At 37.2% G+C, this 19,618-nt stretch overlaps 1 protein-coding gene across 1 annotated transcript in view; it reads left to right on the top strand.

Moving 5' to 3' along the window:
- The window catches only part of TENM1 (teneurin transmembrane protein 1), a 268,505-nt gene that overhangs the window by 44,954 nt on the left and 203,933 nt on the right, over positions 1-19,618 (top strand).

Raw genomic sequence — 19,618 nt, forward strand, 5'->3', positions numbered from 1 at the left:
CTTTGAATTACCAGTTTTCCATGGTGTAAAATGCCTGAAGTCATAGAAATAAAAATCATGAGGAAAGAGTAGCTGTAAAAAACACTAAACAATCTTTACAGGAACTTGTACCCTGTGCTACTAGTATATCTACAGTAGAGACTGTGTAACCCTTCCAACTGAAGATATTCCATGATTATCTATCCAAAAAGGCCAACCATATCCAGGTGAAGGGAGGGGGTTATCCTGCACTGCTTTGGCTGGTGCAGCCTCCCCTTGAGCGCTGTGTGCAGTTGGGCACCATTGTGTAAAAAGGACATTAAACTATTAAAGAGCATGCAAAGAAGGGCTACAAGGATAGTGAAGAGTCTGGAGAGAAAGACATTTAAGGAGCATCTGAGGCCCCTGGGTCCAGAGCAGAGGAGCTGAGAGGAAGGCCTCATGGCTGCTGCAGCTCCTCACAGGGAGCAGAGAGCAGGACTGAGTTCTGTGACAGGAACAGGGCCCGAGGGAACAGCATGGAGCTGTGTCAGGGGAGGGTCAGATTGGGAATTAAGAAAAGGTTCTTCATGGGGCATGGAACAGATTCCCAGAGCAGTGGTCACAACAAGAAGCTAATCGCATTTGAGGAGCATTTGGAACAATGTTCTCAGACATAGGGTTTGAATTTTGGGTGGTCCTCAGTGAAGCCAGAAGTTAAACGCGATGATTCTTGTGAGTCCCTTTCAACTCAGGATATATTGTGATACTGTAATTCTTATATATTGTACATTCTGGCTTGGGTTTGTGCTTGTTAGAACCTGAAATAATACCAAATTATCTTCAAAATGCTCTCGTTGTATGAATAGAGTCTCTTTGTATAACACTTAAAAGCGTTCAAGGTTTGGCATAGGTCAAAACAGGGATATGAATGAATACAGAGAATGTCTAAGCAAATATTACAGAAATTCATATCGAGCGAAGAGCCTCTGCACTTGTTCTGCAAGGCATTTTGCTCTACACACTCTTGCTGTGTCTTTTACGTCACTCTTGAAATGAAGAGTCATCTTAATTTCTGGAATGAGAAATCTGATTATCTTCGTTTATAGAGCAGGTGCTGAAACAAAATAACATTTCTTCCTAGGGTTTCTCAATTACGTATCTGTCAGAAGATTTTGTACTTCGTGAAATAAAGAACTGTCGAGAAGTAGCTCAGTGATTCCATAACATTTCTGGTTAATCAGAAGAGTGGATATCTACTAACTTACAATTTTAATTAGTTTTTGTTTTTAGAATTAGACTCAAATGCTTCACATAAATAAGTTTACTTGTATGAAATAAACTGTGGATTTGATTTAAAATCTAGGGTTCTCCTTTCAAAGCCACACTTCCATTGGAAGCTGCTCAAAAATCAGTTTCCTGCTGACTGCCACTCATTAGAAATGCTCTGCAAGTGGACGAAGCATCTTTAGCTCAGATGGAAAAAACAGCTTGAAAGGAATAAGGTAATGTTCAACACCAACAGATTGATTCTTTCTCCATTGTAAGCAGCAGTTACACAATAAAACAGGGAGTACTGACAATTCCAGCTGTCACCCGAAAGCTTAGAAATGTCGTTTATCAAAATATAAACTGTTGGTGTGAAAATCAGCAAGAGATTAGGAAGTCAGCAAATTTAGATGAAAATATTAACATGACAACTAATGAAACTGCCTGTCAAGAAATGTAAACATTTGTAAAGATCAACTCTGCTTTGTTCAGTATTAGTGTGATAATACAAAATACGGGAATCTGTAACTGTTACATCACTGAGAAAGAACGTGAACAAGTGGACTACCTTAAATACTGTACTCAGAAGTGGACTATTCTTGAAGTCCTAGTGTCTTGGACTTTTATTCTGGTAAGTGAAAGCTTGATTTGGCATTGCTGCTAACTTAGTCGAAGTAAGTTGTTTGGCTTCAGAGGAGTTTTTTTGTTGGCTTTTCAAAAAAACATTGGAGCCAAACTGGTTGCCATGTTTTAAATAGAAAGCTGTAGAGGTTACGTGTGCTAAATAAAGAGAAGCAGAATCCGATTATACTGGCCTCAGATTATAATGGTCTCTGGAAATGGGGCAAATCTGTATTTGGAGCCTCAAGTGCCAAAATCAGCCTTCCTGCACACCTGTAAGTGGAGAACACTCTGTACCTGCCTTCAGTGAGCACTTTCTTAACACAGAAGTGTATTGCAAACTCTGCAGAGCTTTCCTTGTGAAGCTATTAAATGGGAGTGGTGCATTTCATAATTCAGCCATTGTTTAAAGTACTTCACTAGTAAGGCACTTTTCCTGGAATTTTTAGATTGCTTCATAAGAACGGAATTAAAATAATACGAAGAAAATAATAAAGAACAGTGAATCACCTTTAAAATCCTAGAGATGCTCAAGGTCATTCCAGTTTCCTCTGGATGTCGTCCCTAAGAAGCATGGCTTGATACAGCCACATAAACAGGTTGCTGCCTCTTGAACAACCAGCCAGGTGGCCTGGCAGAATCCTTGTGCTTGTAAATACACATTGCCTGTGCTGCTAGAAGGCTACCGTAATATGAAAAATTAATATAATCATCTCATCTAGTCTTTGGATAGATGATCTTTCAAGGTCTCTTCCAATCCCTGACAAACAGTAAGCAGAATGTACTGAAGATTCATGAACTGTTGTTCATCAAAACTTCTGTTGATACAGTTATTTTATTTGAGCTCACTGTGGTTAATATATTTTTATTTTCGCCTGATTTTTAAATTTATTTTGATTTCTCCCACTGAAAGGAGAACTCTTTATTCTCTGAATTTGCTACATTCTTTCTCACTAATTCAGATTCAGTTTATTTATTGCTTTCATTATACAAATGAAGAAGCATTATCTAAAATTTCTTTAAGAAAGAAAATAACATGGCACAGTATAAACTGATTTATCAGGGAGTTTTATTTAAGCTTTCCAGAACTTTTCCAGTATTAATGGCTTTATTTTCCCTTGTGAACAGTTCCTGTGGACATTTGCCAGAAATGGTTAACAGTTAATTCCAGATATTTAATAGGATAAAAGTGGTTGGTGTTCAGAAGTGTATAAAATCTTGAGTTTCTGTTGATTTTAATTTACAGAGCAAAAATCATTCACAAGAGATTTTCTTAACAGCATAATCTAATAAAATGTAACCAAGAAGTAGGTTTTATGTTATCTATAAAAGTTCTAGAAATGGAAATTCAGGTCACATAGTAAGTGATCACTTACTCATATGTTAATTTCTTAATCCATTAAATTTATTAGTTGTTTGTTGGAATGTTTTGTGATTCTGAAAAGCAGAAGCTTACTTGCACTTACACTGGGTAACTTCTGACATTGCACAATTGTGTCAATATTATTTGAAAGCAGTAAAATAATGAAAGTAAGCATCCATGATATCTAGAAACGTACTTAACAACTCCTGCTGTTAGAGTTGTAGAGAAGAAAGAAAATGTACTTTTCTTTCTTCAGACGAGTGTTTGTGGTCTGCGAAGGATGCATTCTGTTTTCCAAGAGTTGGAATTCCAATAAAAGGGAGCTCCAAATATTGATTAAAAAAATTGCATTTTATTAGTTTTGAGCATACCATTTTTTTTCCTTCTTTTCAAATACTTGCATGAAATTAATGATGTTTACTAGCTTGACCTTTTTATTTCATAGTCTATTGGCATGAAGGAAAAAAGAAAAAAATTCTTATGCTGTTGTATTAAAAAAATAGAGCTTCGAATATTTTTAAATAACAATCGTATCAGACCACTGATAATCTGATCTTTCGTAATGTTGTTTTGGTACATACTTTTAATTCCTCTGAGTAAAGAAATTAACAAAGTTTGTGGTTAAATAATTATTTCTAGTAGAAATCAAAGGATCACATACTGTCCTACATACGCTGAGTTTTTTTTATTCAGCTGGAGGCATGAATTAGTTTTAAAATGTTTCAGTGATGTCTCATTGTTCCTTCTGTGGGAGTTTTCAAATTAATTATTTCATATGTGTGTGTAAACACAGAAAGATACGCATGGAGTAGTGGCATAGTACAGGTTCTATCTGCATGACTTCAAGGTGCAGTCTTCATTGCTTCAGCATTTAAATTTAGCTTGAGAATTTGTACTTTGGTTTTATTATTACAATCATCAGTGATCTTTTAAAACTTCCTTTCTCAAGGACTAATTTCCCTAATAAATTAATGCATTCATTTTTACCCTGTATTTATTTTTGAAGAGACTATTTGTCATTTAGTTTTGTATAATGATTATGTCTTTGGATTAAGACACCCACTGTTCTGTAAAATACTTCTCTGAATATATAGGATCAAATTAATTTTGTATTTCTACTTGTGGATAAAAAGTATGAAAACATGGGTCTGTTTTTCTTCTAATTCTGTATGCAATCCCTTCTTTGACTTTGCTATTCTTACTACTGCAAACAGAAACTAATATTTCTATCTATAGTAACAAAAAAATAACGTTACAAATTCTGTGATGTAGCCTGTGTCAGTGCATACCTTGGAGAGTACTTTTTCAGTAATGTATAAATTAGTGGTCGTGGAAAGGAAATATCTGTAGGATGTCTGTGATTGGTTTGGTTTGCAAGTGGATTCTCAAAGGCTTCATCGAACTGTTGATTTTAGGGATACAGTTCTTTCTAGTACCAGGGAGATTTGGATTTACAGATGTAGCCTGAGCTTTAGCTGATATTGTAGTAGTGATTATAGAATGTTTGCAATTAATTGTTGGCCATTGATTTGTAGACGTTAGATGTTTGGGGAGAATGATTGTAATTATTTGATTTTATTCTATACTTTCAAATCTACTTGCAGATAAAAACAAAGTGGGAAAAGAAAAAAAAAAAAAACCTCCACCATTACTGAATTATTTGTCTATCTTAATATCCTACTTGCTGGATCAGGTGTTTAAAGATCTCATTGATGCATGCTTACAATCTTCACCAGTTTACTTACTGCTGCTCACTTGAATACTGCTGCTTTGCAGTTCAGGGGGATGTCACAGCTTCCCTGGATGCTTCTTAGAAACTAGAAGATACAGACTGTTTTCTTTTTTCTTTCATTTTCCTCTTGAATTCTTCTCAAGCTTGTTATCACAAGTTGCTGCTCTGCTCATTTTTGGTTATGAAAGGAAGAAGGAAGGATACTTCAAAACAATTGAGTCTACTTTACATATTCTTTGTGGAGAATTTTTATTTAGAAAAAAAATAAAAAGAAAGAAAAAAAAAAGGGACGTCTGGCACACAGACATTTTTTCCTTGCTTTTTTATTCTGATCAACTAAAATTAAGCTCCCATTCCTTCGGTCCCACTGTGCTGACCATTGTTCCACTGAGCCACTCGCCAGGTGTTTGCCTCAGCTAGCCAGAGGCTGGTGCCACTTGCAAAGAAATCAGCAGATACAGGCTGAACATCTGAAATGGCTGCCTCTGAATGCTACTCTAAATAAACAAGATGGCCTACGACAGGAAAAGAAATTGCAATTGTGGTGTCAAAGGTGTGACATTAGATACCTCAGTGCTTCTTCCAGAATCATTAGCCACAGTGCATTTATTGTAGTAGGGCTGAGCATGCCTTCAGGAATATAAAAGCTCATTTAGCTAATTTTCAGCTTTGTCTTTGGAGGCTAACATAAGGGAGACAGGTCTACTTATTGCAGGCTGTTACTCTAGTTCACAAATTCCTGGCACCCATCTGTATATCATACAGCTGCACTGGACCTCAGAACAAAGGAAGCTGTGTCTGCTTTGGCCAATTTCTCCATAGCATTATTCCCACTCTTCAATGAAGAATTATTCATCGTTGAATTCCTCCATGTAATAAATATTCATTTGACAGATAATTATCATCATCCCCACACAGCTCCATGAACACCAAACTTCTCACCAGCACTCATTTCTGTCACTGTTCTGGCAGCAGGGAGCTTATGGTTCCTTATGCTTTAATAACGCTCCATCATCTGGGACATCAGATATGGGTCAAGTGTTAAAAAAAACTGCCTGTATGCACTGCGTGTGGTTTTAGGAACACCAAACCTGACTGAGAAGTAACAGCACAATGGGCAGGAACAGCAACCAAAGTTATTTTGCTGTAACTTGATGCTCCAATTTAGAAAGCATATTATGATCAGATGAGTGTTCAGACATAATATTCCAGTATTTTAAAGATTTTTTAATCTACGACTGTAGTTACAAAATAATAATAATAATAATCTCAGTCTTTAATTTGGTTGTAGGAATGGATCTCTGTAGGTTGCCAGTGGGAATAATGTTGCTAGCAAGTATTCATATTTCAGTTTTATTTTATGGGCTCCTTAAAATGACTTATATATATAAAATACATTTAATTGGCTAATAGGTCCTTTTCAAGGAGAAAAAAAGGAAAGTAAAGGCTATTATCTTTGTTTAATTATTATATTAAAATTCAGCAAACTAGTCTAAGCAAGAAGAGTAAACAAGAAAAGTTCACAAGTCAGTGTTTTCCTTCCAATAACTCTTAAATTCTTTTGTAGCAGCGCATCAGCAGCTTCCTTCTCATTTGGTATTCTAATTTCCATCATGGTGTCCACCCATTTGATTCTTACTGTTCATGTGTGACCCATTTTGAATTGAAATAAACTGGAGGCATGAGGAAGCATTTCAGCAATGAAGAGTATACATACTCTTCCGAATGTGTTTTTTTTGGAAAAGATGGTTCAGGGAGGTGGATTGTATTGGCATAACCCATGAAAAGGGTTCTTTGTACTGGGCTTTTTTTATTCTCTACAGCACTACAACTCCCTGTTCTTTTTTCTTCACGTTGAGTTTTCCTCCTGTTCAGAGCCTTCCAGGCCTTCACTTCCTTGTTCCGTCGTCTGCACTGAAATCTGTCACTAAAGGACATCTAATTCAATGCTCTGTTCTTCACACATTGACTGACTTAAGAGTGAGACTAGTTTGTATGAGCTAGATCTGGTTAGTATCGGAGAGGTTCCTGCTATGTTTTTTAGAGAGAAGAGATTAAAGCTCCTACAAACGTGTTTTTTTTTTCCAGTTGCAGCCACTTCTAGATCTACTGCCTGCAGCCTGTGCCAGTCATCCTGCTAAGCTGTGCTGTTTTTTTTTTCCTATTTGCTCTGTCTCTGTTGTGGCTAATATCGGGCACAGTACGAGGTGGTGCAGCTCGGGAAATGGTGTAGCAGCTGGTAGGAAAACGAGACGGTACCAAACTGTAGATAATGCGTAGAAAGGCAAAACGCAGGTGGGACTCCTGCTCTATAGAGAGACTGTTACTCATGAAGACTCTGAACTCAGCAGGCTGGCGTGAAACAAATTTATTAGGAGAAAGAATTGGAAAAAAGGCTTGAAGATATGTTTAAATGCAAAACTGTTAGATAACAGAAAGCTTTGTGCAAAAGGATGTTTAAGCATTTCCTATTGTCATCTGAAAACAATTAGTTACATGGCTGAGTAGTAGCTTGTAGTTTTTGTAATGCATTTTTTTCTGTAAAATAGCTTACATTGAGGGAAAATTTTGAACCAAGTTCTGTAGGCTATTGCTTTGAGTCTCTCAAAGCAGGTTTTGTCACAAAGGGAATATTTACTAAATATGTTAGGTCAAAACTGTAAGGTTTATAAATTACATGTTTTTAGTATTTGTTTTCCTTCTCCTTAATATAGTGAATTACTTGTGTGAGTTGTGTTTTTCACTGTGTGAAATAGTAGCTGCTGCTGTCCTTCCAGAACAGCAAAAAGTAGAGCTAAAGCATGATATTATAGAATAAAGTCAAAAGAATTGTGACACTTACTGATCCTGTGGGGTGGTTCTTCTCAAATCCCCAGTGTGATTCAGAATCCCTCAGGTGCAGGATAGGACCCTTTTCTTGTCAGAACACCTTTCTCTGTGATGTGCAGTAAAGCCAATGAAAGTTATCTCAAACAGTAAATTTATTTTTTCCTCCTTATTTTTCTGGTTAGCTGTAGCCTAAGTGTTTAATTGATATTTGTGCAGATTCTTCTAGCTGTATATATAAATGTTTTTGAATGTGGTTCAATGCACAGTTGCTCTCATTTGTGCTTGAATCTGGTATTTCCCTGGAGTCTCTATTTTGAGAACTGTCTCCCTTATGTGTCCCTTTTCGGATCATGGCTTAATTACATTTTAAATGCCTTCTGTGTTACTGTCTCCACCATCTCAATTAGTTCTCCTCCAACTGTGTGAATTTTTTAATAAGGAGGCAGAAAGTATTTCCAGCAATACTGAACTTGAGTTCTGCTTGTCTGTCTATGGCAAGCTTTCCTTTGGGGCATGGAGGAGTTTATATGGCTACTGTAGGCTAATCTGGTAGTGAGATGTCTTGCTCTTCTGGCTTGGTTTACTTTCTCTGAGGTAGAGCCTGGGAACCTTTAGAAGCTCTGTCTGTGTAGAATACTTTGTGGGTTATTCTGCCTGTACTTTTCAGTCTGTTGAGGTCCAAACAAATTATTTCATTTTCTAACTTCTTTTTTGGCAAATTTGTTAGTTACCAACTTCTAACTATTTCATATTGGGTGGTTAGCCTCCCAACCATCATATTAGCAATACAAATGTATCCATTTATTCCACAATGAAGGAGACTTTGTTTTAGACAGCAATATCTGTGATTTGCATTAGAAAGAGCAGGTGCTTGTCTACTCATTTTCGAAAGGAGAGCAATCACATTTTAATGCTTACCAGTCAGTAACTTGTTATTTTCAAGGAATCTATTACATGGCTGTGTCAGAATCAATGATAAAAGATGCTGTGTGGTTAAACTGCAGCCTGGAGTTCAAAGTCAGTGACTCGAATAGCTAAAGTAAGTATTATATACCCAAATAAACTATTCATTATTTTAAAACAAATGGAACACATATTAAGACAGGGCGAGGGAATTGAAGAGGTCTAGAGCTAGAAAAAAATGCAGCCAAGTGCTCCTACCCACATAAAAATACTGGAGGTATTTCAACGTATAGTGGCTTTGTTCCCAAAGCCTGGATAAATTTTTGGTGACAGATGGTAGAGACTCACAGCACTTGTTTAAACTTTATGAAAATGTACTGAGGTCTTTTGGTGTGCTTTGGAATTCTTCTCATACTTAATTCCCTTTGGCACAGCGCAGGAATGATGTTACTTATTCCCTCTTTTGGAGCCCTATATCAAATCTTGAGGTAGAAAATTAGATGAAAACAGCTCTTGGTATTCTAAGCATATATCCCTCCTAATATATAGGGAATAGGCCATCTTGTAGTACCTATTTAAGTAGCTTAACAGCATAAAGACAAATGCTATTGGAGTAATTCTGAAAAATGTTCTTGGAAGTACGTTGTTCCCTTCTGTGCTCAATTTCTCTACTGTAATGACCCTGAATTTTGTAGATACCATATTGTATGCTTAGGAACTTTATTATGCTGACATAAATGTCTGAGATTTTCATCTTTCTGTGATAACCACGCTATGCATTTTAGGGTGAAATGCATTTTAAGAACTGTTTATTTAACTTAAATAGTAGTAATGTTCTGTGATATTTATTTAAGATTACCACAGTGTATTTCGTGGGTGGGCACACCTGCAATTACTGCACCATTTTCAGCTGAGTTACTTTAAGGCATCTTGATAGTACGAAAACAAAAAGAAAACCGATTTTCTAGTTACTGAGTCAGAATATGAGTCTTTTAAAGTTAAGTAACTAATTAATGGAATGTAGTGTTGAAGAAACAGTTTCTGGAAATACAAAGCGAACTAATAAAGATCTAAAGGAGGGAAATGAGTTTAAACACTTGAAAAAATGGTTTATGTAGTAGAAATGAGAGATGTGAAAAAACAGTAATTTCCATTAAATTGTTTTGATATTACTTAAACAGCAACATTTGAAATTGTTATTGAAATATATATTGAAAGCCCTTTGGTAAAATCATCACTTGGAAAAAGAAGGGAACAGAAGTGGTCCAAATTTTTTGAAGGGAGTGCAATCTCCCTTTTCTCGATCAGATGGAACATTTGGTGACAAACTCCTCAAGAGATTTTTGGGGAAAGAGAGGTTATTTGACTGACAATCCGTATCCCCAGTTGGTTAATCAAATGCAACGGATGTGCCAAGTTGTCTTTCATATGTTCTCAGCAATGTCAGGTTGGCAGCTGGATGTAATTGGATGTGAATGGAAGTACTGAAGGGCTCACGTGCACGAGCTCTCCCTTTCTTCTTACAGAATTAATAAAAAGAGGGTATTTGTTGGTCTACATTTTACTTAGTTGTTTTTATCTAAATTAATAGTATATGCAGCATCCCTATTAGATGTTAAGCTCGTGTATGCTATAAGTAAATTTTTCAAAGATCCTGGGGGAAAAGGTTGGAAAAAGTGCAAATATGTGCACCTGCAATCCAACTAGGGCAATGTTAATCTGTTTAGCTATCCTAAACTCTGAAGTAGGAGCTATCTCACAGTCTAAATTGATTTTTAGTGGAAAAGGTGATTATACTTAAAGCAGTGAGCATACCAAGAAGGTGGGAGCAGGGCCCTCACCTGGCGCTGCTGTGTCTGAGAGCTCGCACCGAGTTGGCTCTGACACAGCTGCAGGGTAGGAAGGGGCTGCTGAGGAGACATGTGAGGGTCAGACCTCGTGCTGCCAGAAGCCACTGCTCTTCCATTTCTCTCGTTTCTGTAATGGCAGCACAGTGACAGCAGTGACTGTTCACCTATTGGTTGTTTTGTGAACGCACGACCTGATGCTTGCGAGTGTCTTATGCCTCACCCTTTCCTTTAAGGATCCTGCTTACACCTCTCAGTAATACCCACTCTGTTGCAAATACTTTTTCCAAAATTTCAGGGTATTTTAAAAATTTGCCAGCTCGGGTGTGACCTTTGCTAATGGATGAAAGTAACCATTCCTACAGAAGCCTCAGTCCTGTTGTCTTGTTTCAGTCTTGAAATAACTGTAAGTGCATTCTCTGAAGATGGCCCAGGGTGACGCTGACAGCCCTCCTCCAATCCTGCCTGCCTCTGATACTCAGCCCTGCATCTTCAAAGGAAAAGGGGTAGTAGATAACTCTTTTAAGCAAATTTTTAATAACCCATCAGCAAAGAACATGTCTGGTAGGTCTCTGTTGATCATGGATTTCTAAAAGTATTTCCATCATCATGAAGATGTGCACTTGCAGATGCTTATTCCCAGACAGTCGTACTGACCTGAAGCCTACGTGCTACCTACTTTATGTGCCCCACTGGCATCATACAAGGTGTTTCTGGATTTACAGCATGTAAATGAAATCAGATTTACACTTTTGCCTTTTTTTTTGCCTTCTAACACTAAATCAATGAATATTGTAAAGATACTTGCACTTTTTTAATTCAGAAAAGGCTTTGATTTTCATTTAGCATATGAATGGTTCTACTAGAATTTTAAAAGGGAAACAATTTCAAGACTTCTAGAAACAATAGGTGTATTTTTAAAATACTTTACAAACCAGAATCAAAACTGTTGGTAGAAATTAATTTTATATTCCCATCCTGAAGGCTGTTAGGATGTGATATCTGTCATGAAATCTCAAAGACTGATATTTGAATGTAAGTGATTCTGCTTTAAATGTAAACTACATTCAAAAATGACTTCCAGAAGTTTGTAGGGACCTAGCAACAATTAGAGGGTCATGTCATTTTGAAAAAAGGTGGTATACAACCATACAACTGTTAAAAAAAATTGTCAGACTTCATTCTCTTAAATCAGAAGCCAGCCTTCAAGCTGGAACCACTACATTATCCATGCCTGTTAAGTTATAAACATACTGGATTAAAGCTATCAGTACTCCACTTTTTCACTTTCTGAAGTTAACCTTGAGGAAGAATATGCATTCATTTAAAACTCTTTCAAAGAGAAAAGTCAATTTTCTCCAGATGATTTGATTCATACTTGTGCTAGCCTTCAAGAAATTCCTTTTTTTAATAAAAGAAATTAACAGAATCTACACAGTAAGATTGTGGCTAGCTCTAATTATAAAAATGTAATGATGAGAAGAAAGGGTTCATTATCTGTTGATTCCTTTAAACACGTGCAGAAATACCAAAAATTGTAACTGACAAATGATTTTAGAATCAAGGAAACTTGTTAAGCTTCTGAAAGAAGATTTCAACGCTTCTCTTATAGTACAGTTTTTGAAAAACAGAAAGTCTTCTTTTTTCTTGAAAACTCTTCCTTCCTAATGTATTTTTGTATATTGAAATTGAATGTATTGTAAGACAAGTTTTCCAAACTCTGTTTCAACTGCTGCATTATAAAAACATCTTTGTTCTCACAAATGATACTTGAGGTTCTTTCCTGTCTTTCTTCTTGCCTTTTGTAGAGCAGCATTAACGTGGTCATTATTAGAGACTAAGTAGGTTTCTTTTAACAGAAATGTAGGTTAAATGCTAACACTTGGTGTTTGCTGTGGTTTTATAACTCTAAAGTTCATTAAAAGTGATTTATGAGTATCCACAATAGAAATTTCTCTTTAACAGAATCCGTGTGAATGGAAGTATTTTACATTATAAAGCCACACTTTAAGAATAGGGAAGGCATTAGCCAGCAATACTTAAGATGTATTTGAATTTGAAGGATTATATTCCCAACCTATCTGATAATGATCATGTTTCTTGCAAAATTAAAATGAGACCCACTGCATCCACATTGTATTTGTAAAAGCTTTATCTCTGGCACCTTGCTAAGTTACTCTTGAAAAGCAAGATCTCTAACATTACAGTTTTCCAATGGTCTGCAGAAAAGATTTTCCACAAAGTTTGTGTCTTCATAGGATGAGGGTAGGATGCAGAACTTGAGAACTACATGTCCTTATTCATTTGACTTTAATAGTAATTTACAGAAATTACTCCGAGAACTCCAGCTGCATTTTTAAAAAATGGTTCAGTCTATTCTTGTCAGTCTGCTCCTGCCCTCTAAGTCTGAAGAATTGGTTTGAAGACGATATGGGAAAGGTGTTTGCCATCTTCTGCTTCCTCTGGGGAAGGAGTTGAGAAATTGATTCTTTCCTTCTCATATATATAGCAGATTTGGATTCCCATTTTAATCTTCCTTTTGTTTTTATTATTTGTTATTTCTTATTTGTATTACTATTTGTTATTACTATTATTTTTAAATTTCTAGCTTTTCTGGTGGTAACCGGAGATTAATATAAGAAAATAATTTAAAGAGATAAAAGAATACAAGGAAAAATTGAAATACAGTAGGAGAAAGCATCCAGTCCTGTGCATTTGATACCTAAATATAAAAGCTCAAATGATATTTATGTGTAATATGCTTTTTACTAAAATAGATGCAACTAAATCTATTCTGGATTGTGATAATACTCTATCAAGTCATAAACATTGATTTAAAAAGCAAATTAATAGTTATTGTAAAGTGCTTTTGCAAATTAATGGATATTTGGCTTCTGTCTCAATGATTCTAATATGAAAAGTTACTGAAATTTGATGTCCTTAAATAATATTGTCCTAGGGAAGAAGCAGCGTGTTCTCAGCTTGAGAGCATACAAAAAAATTTTTTTTAAATAACAGTCTCTAACTCAGTCAAATGTGAACACACACACACAGAGCATTCACAGAGTTATCCTGCAGCTTACGTTACGCAAACAACTTTATAAAGCAGCTTAAGATGTCTGCACACTTAATTCTCAAGTCCAGGGTACAGCCAGTAAACCATGGTGCTCAGGTGAGAAATGAGAAATTTTCAGGGCCATTGAACACACTGAATTTAGCGGAGTGCTCAATAGCCCTCAAAATTTCTCATTTAGGAGGGTGCATGTGTGTTGCTTCAAAAAATAAATGTGAGCTTCACTTTCTCCATTTGATTTATTTTCTCCCTTCCTTTCTCAGTTCCTCCTCCTGTCTGTCTATCTTGCACCATAAGCAGCTGGTCTTCCTATTTTGAAGTAAAAGAAGTGCACTCACTGATTAACCTATTGGTGTTAAAGTGTGAAAGCGCATTCACTGTGTAACACAGTAAAAACAAACTGCATGTTTGTTACTTTTTTTTCCTTTGATTTTCCCATTATCACTCCTTCAGACACTAGCTTGGTAACTACTGTAGGCATGATGTTATTCAGCTTAATGCATCACCCTGTGCGTAGCACAGGCAATTTGGAAATGACGGAGGAAGGATGGGGGATCAAGGCCACCAGGCATGGGGACAGCTGAAGGACAGGGGGACCAATGTACCCAGGTCCATCACACACCCAATCTGATGGGGCTATGATAGATCCACAGCTGATGCCAAACCAAAAGGGGTTCACCACCGAGTGCACGGTCTTGGGTGTGTGTTGCACATTTCTCCCATAGTTTGGGAAATTAATGTTTTGATAGACATATTGGTCATCTTTTTATCATAAGTATATAGACAGGTGGTGATCCAATCTTTTTCTTGTCTTAATCTATGAAAAAACACATTTCTTCTCTAGCCGAATCAACCCCTTGAACCAGATAAATTGTCCATAAAAATTAATAAGCAAGCTTCACTTTTTGTTTGCAACATTAACTGTTGAAGAACTTAAAGATCTTCATTTCCGTAAGAACACGTTAGGTCCCCACTGGGTGTTTGCGCCATGTCTGTTGCTCATCCCCAGGCACCTGCTGCTGAATGGCTCCTCAAACCTGTGTTTTTGTGTTACGTAAGAAATATCCATCTTCCTTTGATTTTTGTCATTAGCACCATTGCTTACTGTCAGGTATTGTGGGCAGAGCCCTTACAGCATGCTCCAGCCATCAACTGTGCGCGGTATCTCTGCAATAATTTATTTGAAGCTTAGCCACCATCCTGACTTTATCCAATTCTGGTCTGTTGATTAAATATTATAGATGACATGTATGGTGGTGAGGGACTCAGAAACAGCGATTGCTCCTAGTAAGTAACATCATGTTCATGGTACAAATAGTAACTGGCATATGTTGAAGCGAAACGTGATATTATGATTTAATTACCAGAGCAATTAGGCTGTGTTTTGTACAAGAGAAAGCACTGGAGCGAACGTGTCTTTAGATTTATCAGGGGCTTCTCAGGCATGTTGTTAGGGAAGAGGTTGCCCAGAGATGTCGTGGATGCCCCATCGTTGGAGACATTCAGAGTCAGGCAGGATGGAGCTCTGAGCTCCTCCTCCCTCATCTACCTATAGATGTCCCTGTTCATTTCAGAGGAGTTAGACTTTAAAGGTCCCTTCCAATTCAGACAGCTCTATGATCCTCTGTGGAATTTCATATGGAGAATTGAGTGGTTGTGTAGTTGGGTGAAAGGTTCCTCAGAATAAGAACGCTAGAACAAGAATTAGGAAGAAAAAAAAAAATTGTGATGAATTCAGAGAACTTTGAAATATCTAAGTCCAAATGACTTAATTATGTGTTCCTTTGGACAGTTGTTTGTTTTGTTTAATGTTTGTTTACTAGCAAACTTCTTCATAAATGGAAACACTGCAGAAATTCCACAAGTCCTGAAGGTCTGCTAAGATTTACAGAAATGCCGAGCTGAGCAGTGGGACTTTCATCCACATTGTTCCTACGTGAGCTGGCAGACAGTTCTGACCATACAAAGGAGGATGAGATAGTACTGAAGATGCATTGCGATAGAGGCTGTACACACACATGTAAACCTAATTAAGTTATTGACGGTCCTGGTGGTTAAAGTAAAGCTGTAGTAAGACTCACAGAACTTGGAGTGTGTATCTGGAAAGAGAAGGCAAAAGTTCTCAGTAGTTGTACATTGCCAAGAGCAGTGTTAGAGCTGGCTACTACTGAACTCCATCATTCCTGTATCAGCTTGAACATCTTAAAGAAGAGCAAACAATATTGTCCAGTGTGGACAAAGACATGTTTAGCTGATCCTTTGTGAAGATGGTTTTTTTTCATGAAAATTAAGTTGCAGAAAGTAAAAGAAAGGAATGGGATAACTGAAACTCCGACTATTTTTAATGCAACCAGTCTCCTTTCCAATTCCTGTTCATAAAGTGTTTTGCATTTCTTTATGTGTTAATTTGATACAATTTTTTTTTTTTACAAAATCAAAAGATTAAATATTTGTTTTTTAAAAGTTCACTTAAAATGAACTCCACATAGCTTCTGATGTGAAAATCCTATCTTGATCTTCTGTATAAGTTCATAATAGCAGACTTTTTTCCTCTGTACACAGTTCATGCAAAAACTTGAATTTCATATTCACGCTCCCTCACTTCTTTTGTGACTGTGTCTCTTCGGTTAGACTATGTCTAACATAAATTCACCTGAACTTCGTCTCCTTGTGGAAATGCGTAGTATTTCAGGTAACAAGGTTAGATATGCAAGCCAAACCAGACAATTTTGGCACGCTAAGTGCTTTTCAGAAAATGCATCCCACGAGAGCTGAAATACTACAAAGGTTTGTATACTTAAGGAATAGGCTATTCATGCAATATATTGAGTTCAGATTTGGTTGGCTGTGAGTTATACTATTAAAAAATCGATTTATTTTACTCTGCCAGAGAAAAAAATAGCTGAAATATTGAATTTGTTAGCTGCTACATTTTGAATTAACTTCTAGACTGAAGGTTAAATTCCATGCTTCTTAAACATGTGTAATCTAATTAGCATTTGTGAGATTTACTGGGATGAATTTTCCCCTTGGCATATACAATTGCAAACGGAAAGGCTGTGGGCTGCAGGCTGCTAGGGGCAGACAGTCTGCCTGTGGTGGACATCCGCAGAGGGAAGTGCCTGCATCTTAGCTCCCGGGGGGCTGCCATCAGCTGACACAGCTCCTGAAACGGCCAGAGTATTTATTATTACAGGAAAGTTTCTTAGTTGCTAAAAATAAGTCGATATTGGCTTTAAAGGGAAGGAGATGCTTCTTGAAATTCTTGTTCAGTTGACAAAGAGAGACATAATCTAAGAACGCTGCATTGCTGCAGTACTTTACAGAAGTCTAAATTCAAAAATGAGAATGAAACAGGTTTTTGAGAGAATTGCAGCAAGTGTTACGGGACGGACTTAGCAGAGGTTATTTCTGCAGCCTTGATCAAAATCTAGATGACTATTAAGACTGGTAATTAAGTCTGTTGACTCTTGTTTCGTGATGTGATAAGTGTCATTTCCATATTTTTTTCTTGATGTATATCAATAAGCTTTCATCCTTTGGAAATACACTCTCATCAGTGTAGATGAGAAGCACTACAGAACTGCTAGTCTTTTTAAATGCAGCTATCCAACTTGTCTAATTTACTTTCCTTGAATTTTATATGGTTTTAGCAGATAAATCTTAGTTTTCTTTGATAACACATTTCTTGAAATGCCTCCTTTTTATGTCATCTGTTAATACATGTGGTAATTGTCAGAATTGTCGCAAGGTGCCTCATTGCCAGTTGTCTACTGTTGGCCAGCATGATTTAGCATTCACCTTCCTTTCACAGCATGAGGGCAGGGTATGGACTAGAGCTCTTGTCACATTTTATACAGCTCAGTTCATTTAAGCAGAACTTTAAATCAGTTATTTTACAAGGAAGCATTCAGTCACTTCACTGTTACTGGGAAATGTTTGGTGAAACAGTGGTGTCCACAGCCTCCATTTAAATGAACAGTATAGGCTTTATTTCAGCGTGGAATAGTATCAGCCTGTTTACGTGCTTTCATCTTTATTTCATTGGTAGTAGGCAATTGGATTAGTCACTTAGTACCATTGTTGGCTTTTTATTTAGTTTATGTACAAGTCCTTTTTTGAACTTTGTCAAGAAAAAAATAAGAGATACCATGCACCATTTGGAACTGTTTTTTATATAAAGGTAGTTTTATTCATTTACTATTGTCAAAAGGAAAGTAAAGGCTGAGTGTGATGTTTGTGTCCAGCATCAATATCTAGACTGTGTCATAGGAAAATTCGGTCAATGCTGTGTAATTAAACCAAGTGGAACTAGTTTGTTGTGAATATTTAAAATGAGAGGTACAAATAAGTCATTCTATGAACAACACTGTATTTAGTTATCTTCAGTAACTTGATGTGAGATGGCCTCTGTGTATGTGTCTCCTATGTCCAAGGAACTTTAAAGGTCTCAGAAAAGCAAGGATTTTTGGAGGTTGGATGTTTTGTGCTTACCATCCTAGCCATAGGATACAGAGAGTTTATTTCAGAAAGGCCAGTAGGGTTCAAATCTCTCTTGCAGTTATCTGGATAGGTTTAAGAACCAGCAGTCAGTGTAAGTCCAGCCTCAGCTGTTCAGCTTCCATTTGCATCCACTGGAACCACTTTTCTTCCTTCCTTCTCCGAGTCTGCCAAGTGGCAGTTTAAAACAGACTCCAGGCAACAGGAAGGAAGACTGCATTGTAAACATAGAAAAAGTGAATGCCAACTATTCTCTCTTCTGCAGAAATTATGCAGCTGCCTCCTGCTATCTCCTAGCCATCTCCATCAAACCTCAGAGTCCACCTCAAGTCAGCTGAGAAACTTGGAGCACAGAGCTAGTGAAGTTGATGCATTTTGCAGTTTCACAAATACAGACCTGAGATCAGGTCCTCTGCCTGTAACGAGAGATCAGAGAGGTGCTAGAGCTCTCCAAAGGGCCCCTATATCAGCCTTGGTTTGGTTGCCTTGGGGCATGGGAGGAGCGTGAGCAGCACAGTCAGTGCTTCTGGGATGGGGCAGCCTGTGCAGTAACACCAGGGAACCAGGGTGATCTTCCAGGACTCAACTGAGGTCGTGATCAGTTCATTCTGTTTTCTGTCCCTGCCCACTTTCCTGCTCTCTAGAGAGTACGTTGCCATTGCCTGAGCTTGTATGAGCTGCTGCCACAACAGAGACCTTCAGAAATGTTTTGTTGGCTAAGAGATTTGATTTACAGAGATCGATGACTTGAATATTGAGGCACTTGTTTGTTTTAGCTTAGCATTTGGTTTGTAGATTTTGGTCAATGCCTTCAAGAAAATACCAGGGCTTTTTGTTATTTCTGAGAATATGCTTAAAATAATAACCATTCTTCTCCCCAGCTGGTAAGTGGATTAGTTCAGCAAATTGAGGCTTTCGTTAGGATGACAGTAGGAGTGAATATTTGTCCTCAGTCTCTCTCAATGACCCTCATCTCTCATGTTTCTTTTCTAGAAATTGAAAGAATACTGTATGCATGTTTGATATTGTATTTAGTCTCTCAAGATGGCATCCCAGGTCTGATGTTCAATTAGGGAGTACAGTTCTGTAATCCTTATTTAATTAGAACTCCTTGTCTGACTCCCTGGGAGTTGCATTTGTAATTGGATTCTCACAAGTGAGAATATGCAGAGGCCACCTCAAAGGAAAGCTATAATTTGCTAATGTGTCTTACTTACCTGTAGTTCTTCGAGAATGTTTCCTCTGCATATTCACATTATGGTTCCTGTCCACATTCTGTTTTTCCTTGGATTTCTGATGCTCTACAGTTGCAGTGTTTAAATAAGAGTAAATGAAGTATTGAGCACTGTACAACTCTCCAATATCTCTGATCAGTTGGTGTCATGAGATGGCACTTGTACAGTCCTAGTAGTCACTGCTCTTCCAGGAGGTTCCTGTAGTTCACCAGCACTGGAGTTCCAAAACCCACTGGTGTGAATATGCAAGGACAGCACTCTCAAAGAGCAAGTCATTGGTAAGTAGTT

This window comes from Meleagris gallopavo, chromosome 9 (assembly GCF_000146605.3).
Source record: "Meleagris gallopavo isolate NT-WF06-2002-E0010 breed Aviagen turkey brand Nicholas breeding stock chromosome 9, Turkey_5.1, whole genome shotgun sequence".
Classification (NCBI taxonomy): Eukaryota; Metazoa; Chordata; class Aves; order Galliformes; family Phasianidae; genus Meleagris; species Meleagris gallopavo.